We start from the raw sequence: 11834 nt of genomic DNA, 5'->3' as shown, positions 1-11834 counted from the left end.
TAATTGGGTAAATGTCCTAAATTATATTGTATATATACACAAATTTTAGCTGTATTTACTCATTATAAAAATCGTAGAGTCTGTCAATCTAGGAGAAGAAAGATCTGCGTCAAATAGCAGCAACCGTTTGGGGTTGTTCCATCTGTCTGTGCTCAGTAAACGTGTCAAAAATATATTGTAAACAAAACAATCTACAAATTAGAATTTATATAAACAAAAATTCATCCTTTATATGTTAAACAAAAATGATTTTAATCGAATTTGAATAATGATAACATATTGAACGATATTTTTTTGATTAACGTCAAATGTACAAACATACAACTTAGTACAGTTTTTTTTAAAGTAGCATCCTCGCGTATATTTTATTTTTCTATACATTCGAAACTTCTTTCTTACGAAATATAAAGCTGGAAAAGTTATATTTTATAAATATTGCATACTGTAATTTGGTGTTTAAAAAATGTAACAGAAGACAGATTCTATTATATTTAACTAACAGATGTGTCGTTAGTGACTAAAAAAAAAATAACTTTTGTACTTACACTCAAAAGGCAATCCATCTTGGCCTCACATACCGCACGCATTATCTCATGTTTAACCACATTATAGTGTAATTTGTACATTGTTAAAAGCGCTTCACAATATATACGAAGTATCCTTTATATATAGACATATATATATACAAAAGTAACGCATTAAAATATGCCCGTTCTTAAAGTTCTGGAGTGAAGATCACAGCCTGGGAAGCGCAGCGTGAAAAGTCCACCCAAAAGTTGGACAGGTGACCTTGTCGAGGGTTTTGGAAGATACTGGATGCAGGTCGCTTCCAACCGGCCGAGAAGAATAAATAAAAAGAAAACTATGTTCACAGTAACCCGTTGAAGTATGCATTTCGAAATTACACATGTCAATGAAACCGGTTTATATAATTTTAACTAATTTATTGAATAAGTAGAATGTTGCCAGATTTTTTTTAGTTTACATATATAAATATGTAGTTAAAAACAATTTGTTTGGGAGCATGACAATATTTTATTTTACTATCTGTACACTTGTAATTAATTTAGTATGTAAAAAGAAAAACTCGAGACGGGATTACGTGTTGGTATTAAATAGGTGTCAAGGGGAAGTCCCTCGGAGCAATGTTGCTACCACCAAAGAGACCAGTTTTTTTTTAGTTTAACTATAAGGATATTTAGATTGAGATAAATCTTCACTATGTGCTGGTTATTACAATACACCAATACCTCACTTTGCGTCGTAGTTATGTTCCCAAAAAAACACGACGCGAATTGAAACGCCGCAAAGTGAATTAAGATTTTCTATAGCAAACCATGTAAAGATTGAGGATAGGTTCCAGGGTTACGAAAATACTACTTTTTTAAAAAGAAAATTGAACAAAGTAAACATTTAAAATACAAAAATAAGATAACTCTGCCAATAAATAAATTGGAAAAATAATTACCTTTCTTGTAACCAGAAACAACACGTAAAAATTTATATAAATTTATTATTCTCTTTTAAACAAACACACAACATTACACCACACTACGTAATTGAAACTGAACTCTAAAATTAGCAAAACAAAGTGGAAATAAAACTGTATTCAAATTGCGTTTTTAGTTAGAAAGGGAATTCCGGAGTTTTGATGTCATGGCGCAATTAGAAACAAAATTGTTGCCATCTTTAAGAAAAAAAAAGAAAATTTAATTAAAAATTAAAGACTCGAACCCAAAACAACGCAACTTCGAAAATCTAACGACGCACAGTGAAAATTAGAACTAATTAAGCAGCGACGCAACTTCGAAAAAAACGCAAAACGAAACGCATAGCGCATACATAGCAGACTAGCAGGCGGTGCACTTTGTTGCACGACTACCACTGCATGTGCGGAAGTGACTAAATATTGGTCCTTTAGGATGGACTTCCGCAAGGTAACGCCTGATTCCATTAAATAATAATTCCAGTTTCTAAGTAACTGCAAATCGATCTATTGCCGCAACTTATAACGATGCAAGTTGTTAACTTTGTACAACTTTAAATTTAATAACTTTCACTTAAGTTATTAGTTTATATTTACGTATCGAATAATAAACGGAGATATTTAGGAACTTTATATTTACAGAGTTATATACAGGATGATTAGTTATAAATTGACGCAAGAATAGCAAGGAACATAGGACAATAAGATTGATGAATAATACATTATATATGTAGGATTCTTCCTAGTCTGGTGGGTCTTGGAGGTCAACAAGAAGTCTGTAGTAGAAGTGCCGTGTCTTAATCATATGGTCCCTTGTTTTGATTGTTGCCAGTCCTAAGGCTTTTACAGCTCCGTCGGATATGAGTGCACGAAGCTGAAGGTTCAGTAACTATACTAAAAACAAAAGCATTCGTGTTTCAGAACCTTTATTTTTCATGATGGAGATTGAGGTAGTTAAGACGAGGCTTTTTTTTTTGTTTCGGAGGGGGGGGGGAGAAATCTTCCGGACGTTCAAGATGCCCCGCCTCTGGGGGAGGATAGGGGTATGTGGGATTCCTACCCACTAAACCCCCCCGGTGATCGCTCTCTGAGCTACATGGGTACCGCGGTATCTCCCGGTCAGGGATCGCCACGCGGTCTTCCCTCGCGCCGTGCTATTTTCAATAGCCCATCCCGAGGTATGCGTGTATACGCTACCCCCGAAATCCTCGTGGTGCTATCACGGTGGTTCGAGACCACATCGAACTATCGTCCGCCTCAGAGTCGCCGAAGCTAGTGGGAGTTTAGGGCCCCCGCCCTAAAATACCGCGACTCCGAAGGCCCCGTTTATGGTAGGTGAGCTCCATAAGACGAGGCTTACCTGATCGTGTCAGTGTTGGTAGTGCATGTGGAGTGAGAATTAGAGGGTCAGCGTGGACCACTTTGCAATCTAAGAAAGGATACTGATCCTAAGATCTCCCACGCTGTTCGGAACGATGGCGTTGGGCGACCGAAGTCGTTTGCGATTCGGACGATGGAGAATATTGCCCTTGACTTTTGTACATCGCACGCGTTTTTTCGAGGGGTGAGTGGACTTCAGTAGAGTGACTATTGCTGTGGGTGTATTTGAGTTTGCAGAGTTGTGAGTGTCTGAAGCGTATGTGTTATAACTAGGCTGTGTGAACCCGGCGATAGGATCCGTAAGGACGTCTTTAGGAAGCTTTATGAGGTTTCTGGAGGTGCCGGGGGAGTAGCGAGTGGAGTTCGCTATGAGGGGGTTGGGGTGAGAGGAAGCCTTCTCGAAGTATGCTTTGAGCATCGTAGAACTCTTAGACGGTGTCGAGTTTGATATATTAATTATGCTAGTTCTATTTTTATACCGATTCTTAAAACTATAAAAACAATATCAACCAAATAAGCCAATCACAAGCCGAGAAGTATTGGAGAGCGCTCGCTTTAGCGCGATGTATATAAAGAAATATATTTTATTTGCTGTCAATTAATGTATGTTACACCCTTTTAAAAATACATTAGTTTCAAAAGTAGAACAAAATGATGTAGCCAGAAAACGCAATTTGAAGATTCGAATATTAAATTTAAATATTGTTTATTATCTGTTCCTGCGGACTATGTACTGTCAAAAATTATAGACCTGTCCAATTCTTACAGAAAAAAAATTATATATACCATATTTCTTGATGATCACTTTATACAAGTGAAATAAATGCAAAAACTTTAAAGTTTTGCTAATAAATAAGCTATACATTTATCCCTAAGCATTTACACATATAATTTACACATAAAACATTATAAACAGAGAGAAGGATACTTAAAATAAACATGAGAAGTGACTAAATTTGATATACAGAGAACTATAGTGCTTGTTATATTTAATCATAGACTTAATAAACTCCCATCATAAATAAATGTAGTTACATAACCACAAAATGTAAAAATAGGTTACATATATTCCGAACCGTTATTGCATTAAATTTTTCGTTCATTTAAAGTATAACTTAAAAGCGTAATCATCTGATTATCTTAATAAAAATCGGTTTAACGTCGACCGAGGTGTGGCCAGACTGAAATTTCCGTCATAGCGGCGACGTAATAACAGTAATTATATTCACTAAAGGAGAATTTTAAACGGCACAATAATTTAAAAGTACGATTAAAAAAATCGAATACTGGCAACTTTGGTTTTCATTAATTTTGACGTATATAAAAAAAAACATTGACGTATAAATCCAATATGGCGTAAGTTTTTTAAAAATGGAGGGAAAAATGATGCGTTTAGTTTTTGATTTCACTGACAATTTTTTTATCTGTGTTATTTTATTTAATTATTAATACATTTTCCGCCTTACCTTTATGTTTTATTTTTAAATCTTCAACATCGTTTTAGGTGTAGTACGCTTATTGTTGAACAAACGCCTTTCACAGAAAATCGAGTATAAATCAATTATTTAATAAAATATGCCAGGAGTTGCATATGACGTAGATTTTTTGCGGATTTTGAATCCGCGTTCTTTGAGTCTGAGGAAGCTGTAAAAGCCAGAAAGGCTAATATAGCTCATATCCAATCGAATATAGCTTGAATGTCCAACGCTGCGCTAAGTTGCCAGTCTGTTTTTAGCAATACAGATTATAAATATTTTTTTTACTAAATATTAGGTAGGTTCGTAGTGTGCACAATAAACCATAACCCTCGTAGCTATGGTTTTTTTAAATGATGCCATGATTTTTTTTTCTATACCCGTCTTCTGTTCTACTCAATCTCTTTCATCCCTTTCCAAACATTGCCTTACTTTCTTCGGTTTTCACCCAGGGTACTAATTTTACATTTATTATTTTTATTTTTTTATTCTTTAGCTTTTATACATTTGTCTAACGATTTATTTATTGTTAATCCTTAATAATTCTCCTACTATATATAGCACATAATTAACATTTCATGTATTAGCTATTTATATTTTTTGCTTTTTATTGTATTCTTATTACCTTTTTGTAGAACTCCAAAAAGTTCTGTCGCCAGACTTTTCTTTGTTCATCAGTGAGGCGATGTTCTTTTCTATTCTCTATGCTGAGACTGGTATTCTGCTCTTATCGAGCCAAATAAGGGATTTTTGTTTACATTAAAATAACAGACATTTTTAGCAATTCCTAGCTTTATAATGTGTTTCATTTTAAATGGCTATAATCAATGATTTAAATTGTGCGTGTGTGCATTTTGATATACTCACTTTGTGAGTCAAAATGCCAGAAAATATTTATTTAAAAAAAAAACTTGAAAATATTTTTTGTTGATAAAAATTGTGATTAAATTATTTATTAAAAATTGAAATGTTGCAAATCAAAAATATAAAAAACAGTTTTGTCAGAAGTGGGATTCGAACCCACGCCCTCAGAGAGGACCAGAACGCCCGATACCCACTTCAGTGGGCAAGTTAACACTTGAGTCTGGCGCCTTAGACCGCTCGGCCATCCTGACATATGACAATGCAGTTGAAAATTGTAACCATATTCTTACATAAAGTTTAACTTGCAATTATTAAAAATTTGACTATATTTTTTAATAATTAATAATAAGTATAATAATATAGTATTGTATTAAATGTGATCTATTGTTTGAGGTATAGATTTGAGTTTCATTAGAGTCGTGAAAAAAGTCAGATCTTACCTGCACTGGATTGACAGTCCGATTTTGCCGCGCGTACTGCAAACATTGCCTTAAGTTTTATTGCGTTATAATGTAGATTGTATATTCTTAACACGGTTCACAATATATATTAAGTATTTTAGATAATAATTTGTTAAGTTTTATTCGTTAAAATCTAAACTGTGACCTATAAGTTTATAATTACCTATATTTATAATTATTACATATTCAAAACATAACCTATAAGTATCTATTTATAGTTATACAAGCATTGCCAGCGACCTCATCCGCGTAGATTTTACAAAAGAAAAAATAAAGCTTATTCATTATTTTTTCGTTTAAACTTTTTTAAATTAAAGTAACCTGTTACTCCTTATTACATCAGCTATCAGTCAATATATGTCTCGACAAAATCGGTCCAGTAATTTCAGAGATTAGTCGAAACAAACAGACAGGCGATTCCTTGTGTATTTTTATAGGTTTAAACTCAGGGAGACTCTTTCTTCTAAGAGTACTGTAAATTATACTTTACAAAATCAGTATGTTATTATAATGTAATATATTTAAAAATATAATTGAAAGATGTTGAAGGTTTTTAAATGTATTTAAACTGAGTCGAACATGAGATTTTGTATTTAAATAGAAAAAATTAGAAGAGGCGAATAAATTGCTAATTTAAAAAAAAATGTTTAATGAGATAACACACATATGTATATACACATTTACGGATACGATTCCGTTCGGAAATATAAAATGTTTTTATGTGTGTCTATTTAATATTAGTATAGTTTTTTTTTCTTTTTTTATGTATCATCACGTTCTATGTTTTTGGGTATGTAAACTTTGATTAATTAAATATATATACATTACTCGGCGATAAATATTGCACATCGGCCTTTGGAAACAGACAATCGGATAATTTCGGCTTCGTAGAGCATTACCTTTGTCGCACGAAATACGAATGATAAAACGTCACATAGTAGTGTGTAACAGAGATAGTGATCTACGAATCCGAAATTAGCAAATTGTCTCTTTCTAAACGTCGATGTGCATTATTTATCGCAGGGTATTGTAATTATTACGTGCAGTATAACATTATTACTATTATATAATTATAAATAATTGATCTAACAATCCGATATATCAATTTAGTATTCATGCGCCATTTTCCAACGTGTTTTTCATTAATGCAGCAAAGGCAGCCCGAATCGATACTACCTTAATTGTCTACGAACGGGATCAATGCGTTACGATTCAATTTACAATCCTATCATAATAAGACAAGTTTCGTTGAATTTATTTTATATATGAACAAATAATTTTTTTTATCATTCATTACTAATTTTTGTATCAATGCCATATACAATAATATTGCACGAAATATAACGTATATGGTACGATGTACAAATTAAAAAGAAATATATATAAATAAAATTGCAGCAATCTGTATGTAATATTAAAATAATCGCTTTGTATTACATGCATTTGTATATATGTACAGTACATATACTACATTTTTTATTTTTATTTTAATCTGTATGTCTTTATTTTTTTTTATTTTTATATATATATATTTGTTTGTACCAGCCGATCTCCGGAATGGCTGGACCGATTTTGACGGGAGTTTTACTAGTAGATAACTGATGCAATGAGTAGTAACTTAAACTATAAGACTTTTATTGTAGGAAAAATTCTTGTACGAAAAACTACATGTTTATGTTATAATTAAAAAAATATTTTTTTCGTTAAATTCCCTAAATATATATATATATATATATATATATATATATACATACATAAATATATATCTTACTTTTAATAAATTCGTCTTGTTCTTTGTTGTATACTTTCTGTCGATGATATGTACCTGAATCAGATATTACAAACTATGAATTCATACATTATATATTCATATACTATCAATTAAAAAATCGAAATCTCGTATTGAGAAGAAATTAACAAAAAAGACATATTATTCAATAGATGAATGTATTTAAATGACAAGAATCCTTGACATTGATGTCGCTTCATTATTTTGATTTCATTTAGGCTATATCTGATAATGTGTACATATATAAATCTGTATTGTTAAACTTTATTTAAAGATGTGTTCTTGTGAAGTTTCTTCCTGCTACCTTCCTGCTTCTACACAACAATAACACCTTGCGGAGCGGCGTCAAAAATATAATAGATTAAAAAAAAAAATAATATGTTGACGATCAATAAGAGTTCTGTTAAAAATTCCCATGTCAAATATATGAATTTTATCTTACCTTACCCAAGAAATGAAGAGCATTGATCAATGTGTGTTACCAGTATTAAATTAAAAAATTGTTTGTCATTCTGCACCTTACTGCTAAGTTCACAGTTCAACGAGACTAGAAGTCCATACCTTTTTATCCTCTATAGGCGACGCATTTGACCTCTGTCTTCATATTAAACGGTGAAGAAATCTACGATGGTAGATGCTTGCACAGAAGAAACCTATTCACTCTTGTTATAAATACTCCTAAGTTCTAACTGTCTCCTACTGTTCATCATTCGGAAGATATAAAATTAAATGAGAGAAGGAAATAAACAGTGGAAGCATTGTCTCCCTTTTGGTCGACAATGATTGTCGCCTACAATTTTTGAAGCACTGCAGAAAAACAATAAAGAATATATAAACAATGAAGAATGATATAATAAAATGTGAGATACATGAGTTAAAACATAAGAGTAAGAAACAATAATGTAATAAATTATCTGTGATACTTTGGGAATTAAAAGAAGAATGAAAGGTGAAGGTTGAATGACAATAATGCTTATATAATGAAAGATTTAATGATAGAAGATACTGTGAAGGAAGAAAGAAGACAAATGTCAATATATATCTGTGTAACTTATTATTTGAAATTGTAACGCCCAGTCCCATACCAAACAGGGGGAACAAAAAAAATTCTAATTGTCGAACAAATTCTCATTATTTCTCCGCGAGATAGAATCAGACAGAAACGAATGAAAGTAAACAGATGTATTCCAGCGGATTGGCAAGTTGAACACCACGAGTACAGGCGATTACTCAAAGGCTTTTACACCTATTTTCAATCATCCTGTATATATAATACTATACTGAAATGTACATGTAAAAATGTATTGTAAATAATTATTATTCATGGTGTAAATCTCATGGCGGAATTCTTTCCATAAATGATTTAGGAACGTAATTTCAAAGAGAAAATCATTGCTTTCAATAATGTAAACATTTACGAAACAAATTTGTATGATGGAAGAAATGTTTATATATTTAAAAATACGAGAAGGCTTTCACAAGGCCGTGTGGCCTAATGGATAAGGCGTCGGACTTCGGATCCGAAGATTGCAGGTTCGAGTCCTGTCACGGTCGAATAACATTTGCCTTTTTTTTAAAAAAAATGTTTAACTAATTATGACATTACAAAACTTGTTATTTATTTTGTCATTTCAAATTAGACTTTAAAAGACTTTCTCTGGAAAGCATGTCTGGAGTTATTGGCCTATAGGAGTCCGACGTATTTAAGTAAGAAACATATATTGTATTTCAGAGTTATTATTTAAGGATTTGATATAAAAACAATTGTTACATAAAATATGGAGAGTGGTAGAACAGCGGTAGAGGACTGAAATTTGCGATCGTGGGTTGCAGGTTTGATTCTCGGGATGAAATCTATAATTCACATTGTGTATTATATATACCGTTGCAAGACAAGTTTACAGAGCAGAGTTCCCCAAACTTTTTTGTGTCGTAGACCCCTTGCCATGTTTTTCCGTGTTGGGTAGACCCCCTACTTACCTGATATTGATTTCCTGTATATTTTTAACTGTAGTGAAGTTTAGTGTTAAAAACTTAAAGTAAAAACACATGTTAATTTATACATTTATTAATTGAATTTAAATTAAAACTACTCAAAATAAAATTTTGTATCTGTTATGTAAAATTTACGTAACATTAAATAAACATACAATTATCTATAAATAAAATAACATAAGCCAATATTTTTAGTGAGAAGGATGAACCTGATGCTTTAATAATAAATTATCAACATTTGGCGTCAATTCAATCTGTTTTGATATTATAAGATAGTATGATGTAAGTAAATAGGTACTATCAGTGTATGTGTTGAGATCCACTATCGTGGACCCCCATTTTCATTTCATGGACCCCCAAAAATTTTTTTCGCTGACGTAGACCCCTTGCAGGTTGTCATAGACCCCTAGGGGTCGATATAGACCACTTTGGGAATCACTGTTCTAGACGATAGGCGGCAGCATCTTCTGCGTACCATAATACCATACAGCAATCGCCAATTTGCCTACCAAGCGTGGCGATTGTGGTATATGTATGATATCTAAGTAAGGACCAATATTTAGCCAATTCCGCACATGCAGTGGTAGTCATGCAACAAAGTCCGCCCGTCAACCCGCTGATAAATGCGTATGCGGCAAACAATGCGAAATACACAACCGCCACCGCCAAACTACTCAACACGTGTTTCAAACCTCAACGGGGCATCTTCAGGAGTTATGTTACACCGATTAGTGCTAAACACAGAGTCAATCTTCTCTCAAATCTCTGTATGATATCTTTTGGGAGGTATTCCTAATACAAAGATAAGCTGTCAATTCCATACGAAGCAAGACTTCAATAATAAAGCTACGCATGGTTTACAATATTTTTTTTATTATTTACTAACACATCTTTTTATTGTCTTGATTGACTTTAAAAGTTTAATAGACATAATAATTTGTATGAAAAAGAAACGTTATTTTTATCAATTTACATAGTAAGTTTTTTTTTTAATTTTGAAATAATATTTCTTTAGGTGAGTTATGAAAATATTGCGAGAGTGAAATTTTAACATGCGCGTGCGCATCTCTGTAACACACAGTAATGGGTCACGTGTTTTAGTTTCATACAAGTGCGAAGTATATATGTGCTTGTAAATTACATTCAGTAGTGATTTAAATTAAAAATTAGGCTCAAGGTCACCCAGAGAGTAATGGAGAAGGGTGTGCTTGGAGTTTCGCTGCGAGATTGAAACAGAAAAGAGATCCATGGTAGAACAAAGATAATCGACGTATTTCGAAGAATTGCTCGTGGAAGACACAGTGAGCTGGTCACATCATTCGTCCTACCAATGGCCGTTGGAACCGAAGGGTTCTTTAAGACCACAAGGCATCAGCCGTGTGGGCAGTTCTCCCACTAGGTGGTCCGACGATATAGTTAAGGTTGCAAGAAATCTTTGAAATCTATCAGCGCAGGGCCGGTCTTCGTCACGATTTATGAAAGAGGCCTGTATCTTGAAAAAAATGTAACATGTTAAAAAAATTATTAATAAAGTTATATACGAAGTAGACTAAATAAATTGAAAAGAGGAAAAATTGTAACTGCAATATTGTGGAAATTGTAGAAAAGAGAGTGATGCGAATTATGAATGAAGAAAAATCATTAAAATAAATACGGAAAAAATATGACGAATAAGAGGAGAAAAAAAAAATTAATTGAAAAATAAAGTCCATGTCCATTTCAAGATAGGGGTGAACAAAAGGTTCCCAACAACGGGGACTATAAAAAAATTCTTTAACCTTCGGATGATGATGACAATAAATTTTAACGTGTAATGTTGACAATCCTGAATAAATAAATAAAAATAAAGGTATGATCTTCTATCAACAAGTCGAGTTAATGTACAAACATTTTGCAGCGCATTATTTCATCCGTGACAAGTTCAAAGTACATTTTATTTTGTTGTTCCATCGAATCGGTAAATGCGCGTCGACTGGGGCAGTGAAACGCATCTAAATGTAAATATTTATGTTAAAATTTTAGTTAAATTTTAACCGGAGTGCCTGCTCTATGTAACGTTACGTGATTAGCGTGTGGTTTAAGTTAGAAGGTGACACGGGTTCGCTGTTACAGAGCATTAAAGGCACTTCTGTTTCTTTTTCTTTTGCTCCCTCAAAGGTCGCCACCAGTGTCTTCTCGTGATCTTAATTTTGTCGTTCGTCGTCAGTTTTGTGTCGGTCTACCTTGTGGGCAAAAAGCACTTACCCAAGGCATAGACTTATTTCTAATGACATTTAAAGGTAATAGGTTCACGAAAGTCTATCGTTTTAAAATTTCTACCCGGTTAACTTCTTATACATCTATCATTTTTGTAAAGTGATTTCATAACTTCCTGTTTTCGTAAT

At 32.8% G+C, this 11834-nt stretch overlaps 2 non-coding genes across 2 annotated transcripts; one reads left to right on the top strand and one right to left on the bottom strand.

Moving 5' to 3' along the window:
* Positions 1-5340: 5340 nt before the first annotated feature.
* TRNAL-CAA (transfer RNA leucine (anticodon CAA)) lies at positions 5341-5456 on the bottom strand. The gene is made up of 2 exons: positions 5419-5456; positions 5341-5385 (listed from the first exon to the last, which is right to left on the bottom strand). It is a non-coding gene; the product is annotated as a tRNA-Leu (tRNA).
* Positions 5457-8936: 3480 nt separating this feature from the next.
* TRNAR-UCG (transfer RNA arginine (anticodon UCG)) lies at positions 8937-9009 on the top strand. The gene has a single exon. It is a non-coding gene; the product is annotated as a tRNA-Arg (tRNA).
* The last annotated feature ends 2825 nt before the right edge of the window (positions 9010-11834 follow it).

Source organism: Battus philenor, unplaced genomic scaffold (assembly GCF_028537555.1).
Source record: "Battus philenor isolate CCGP_79_NKW_IND1 unplaced genomic scaffold, ilBatPhil1.0.hap1 SCAF_24, whole genome shotgun sequence".
NCBI classification, from domain to species: Eukaryota; Metazoa; Arthropoda; class Insecta; order Lepidoptera; family Papilionidae; genus Battus; species Battus philenor.
This window is presented reverse-complemented; position numbering and strand designations above follow the sequence as displayed.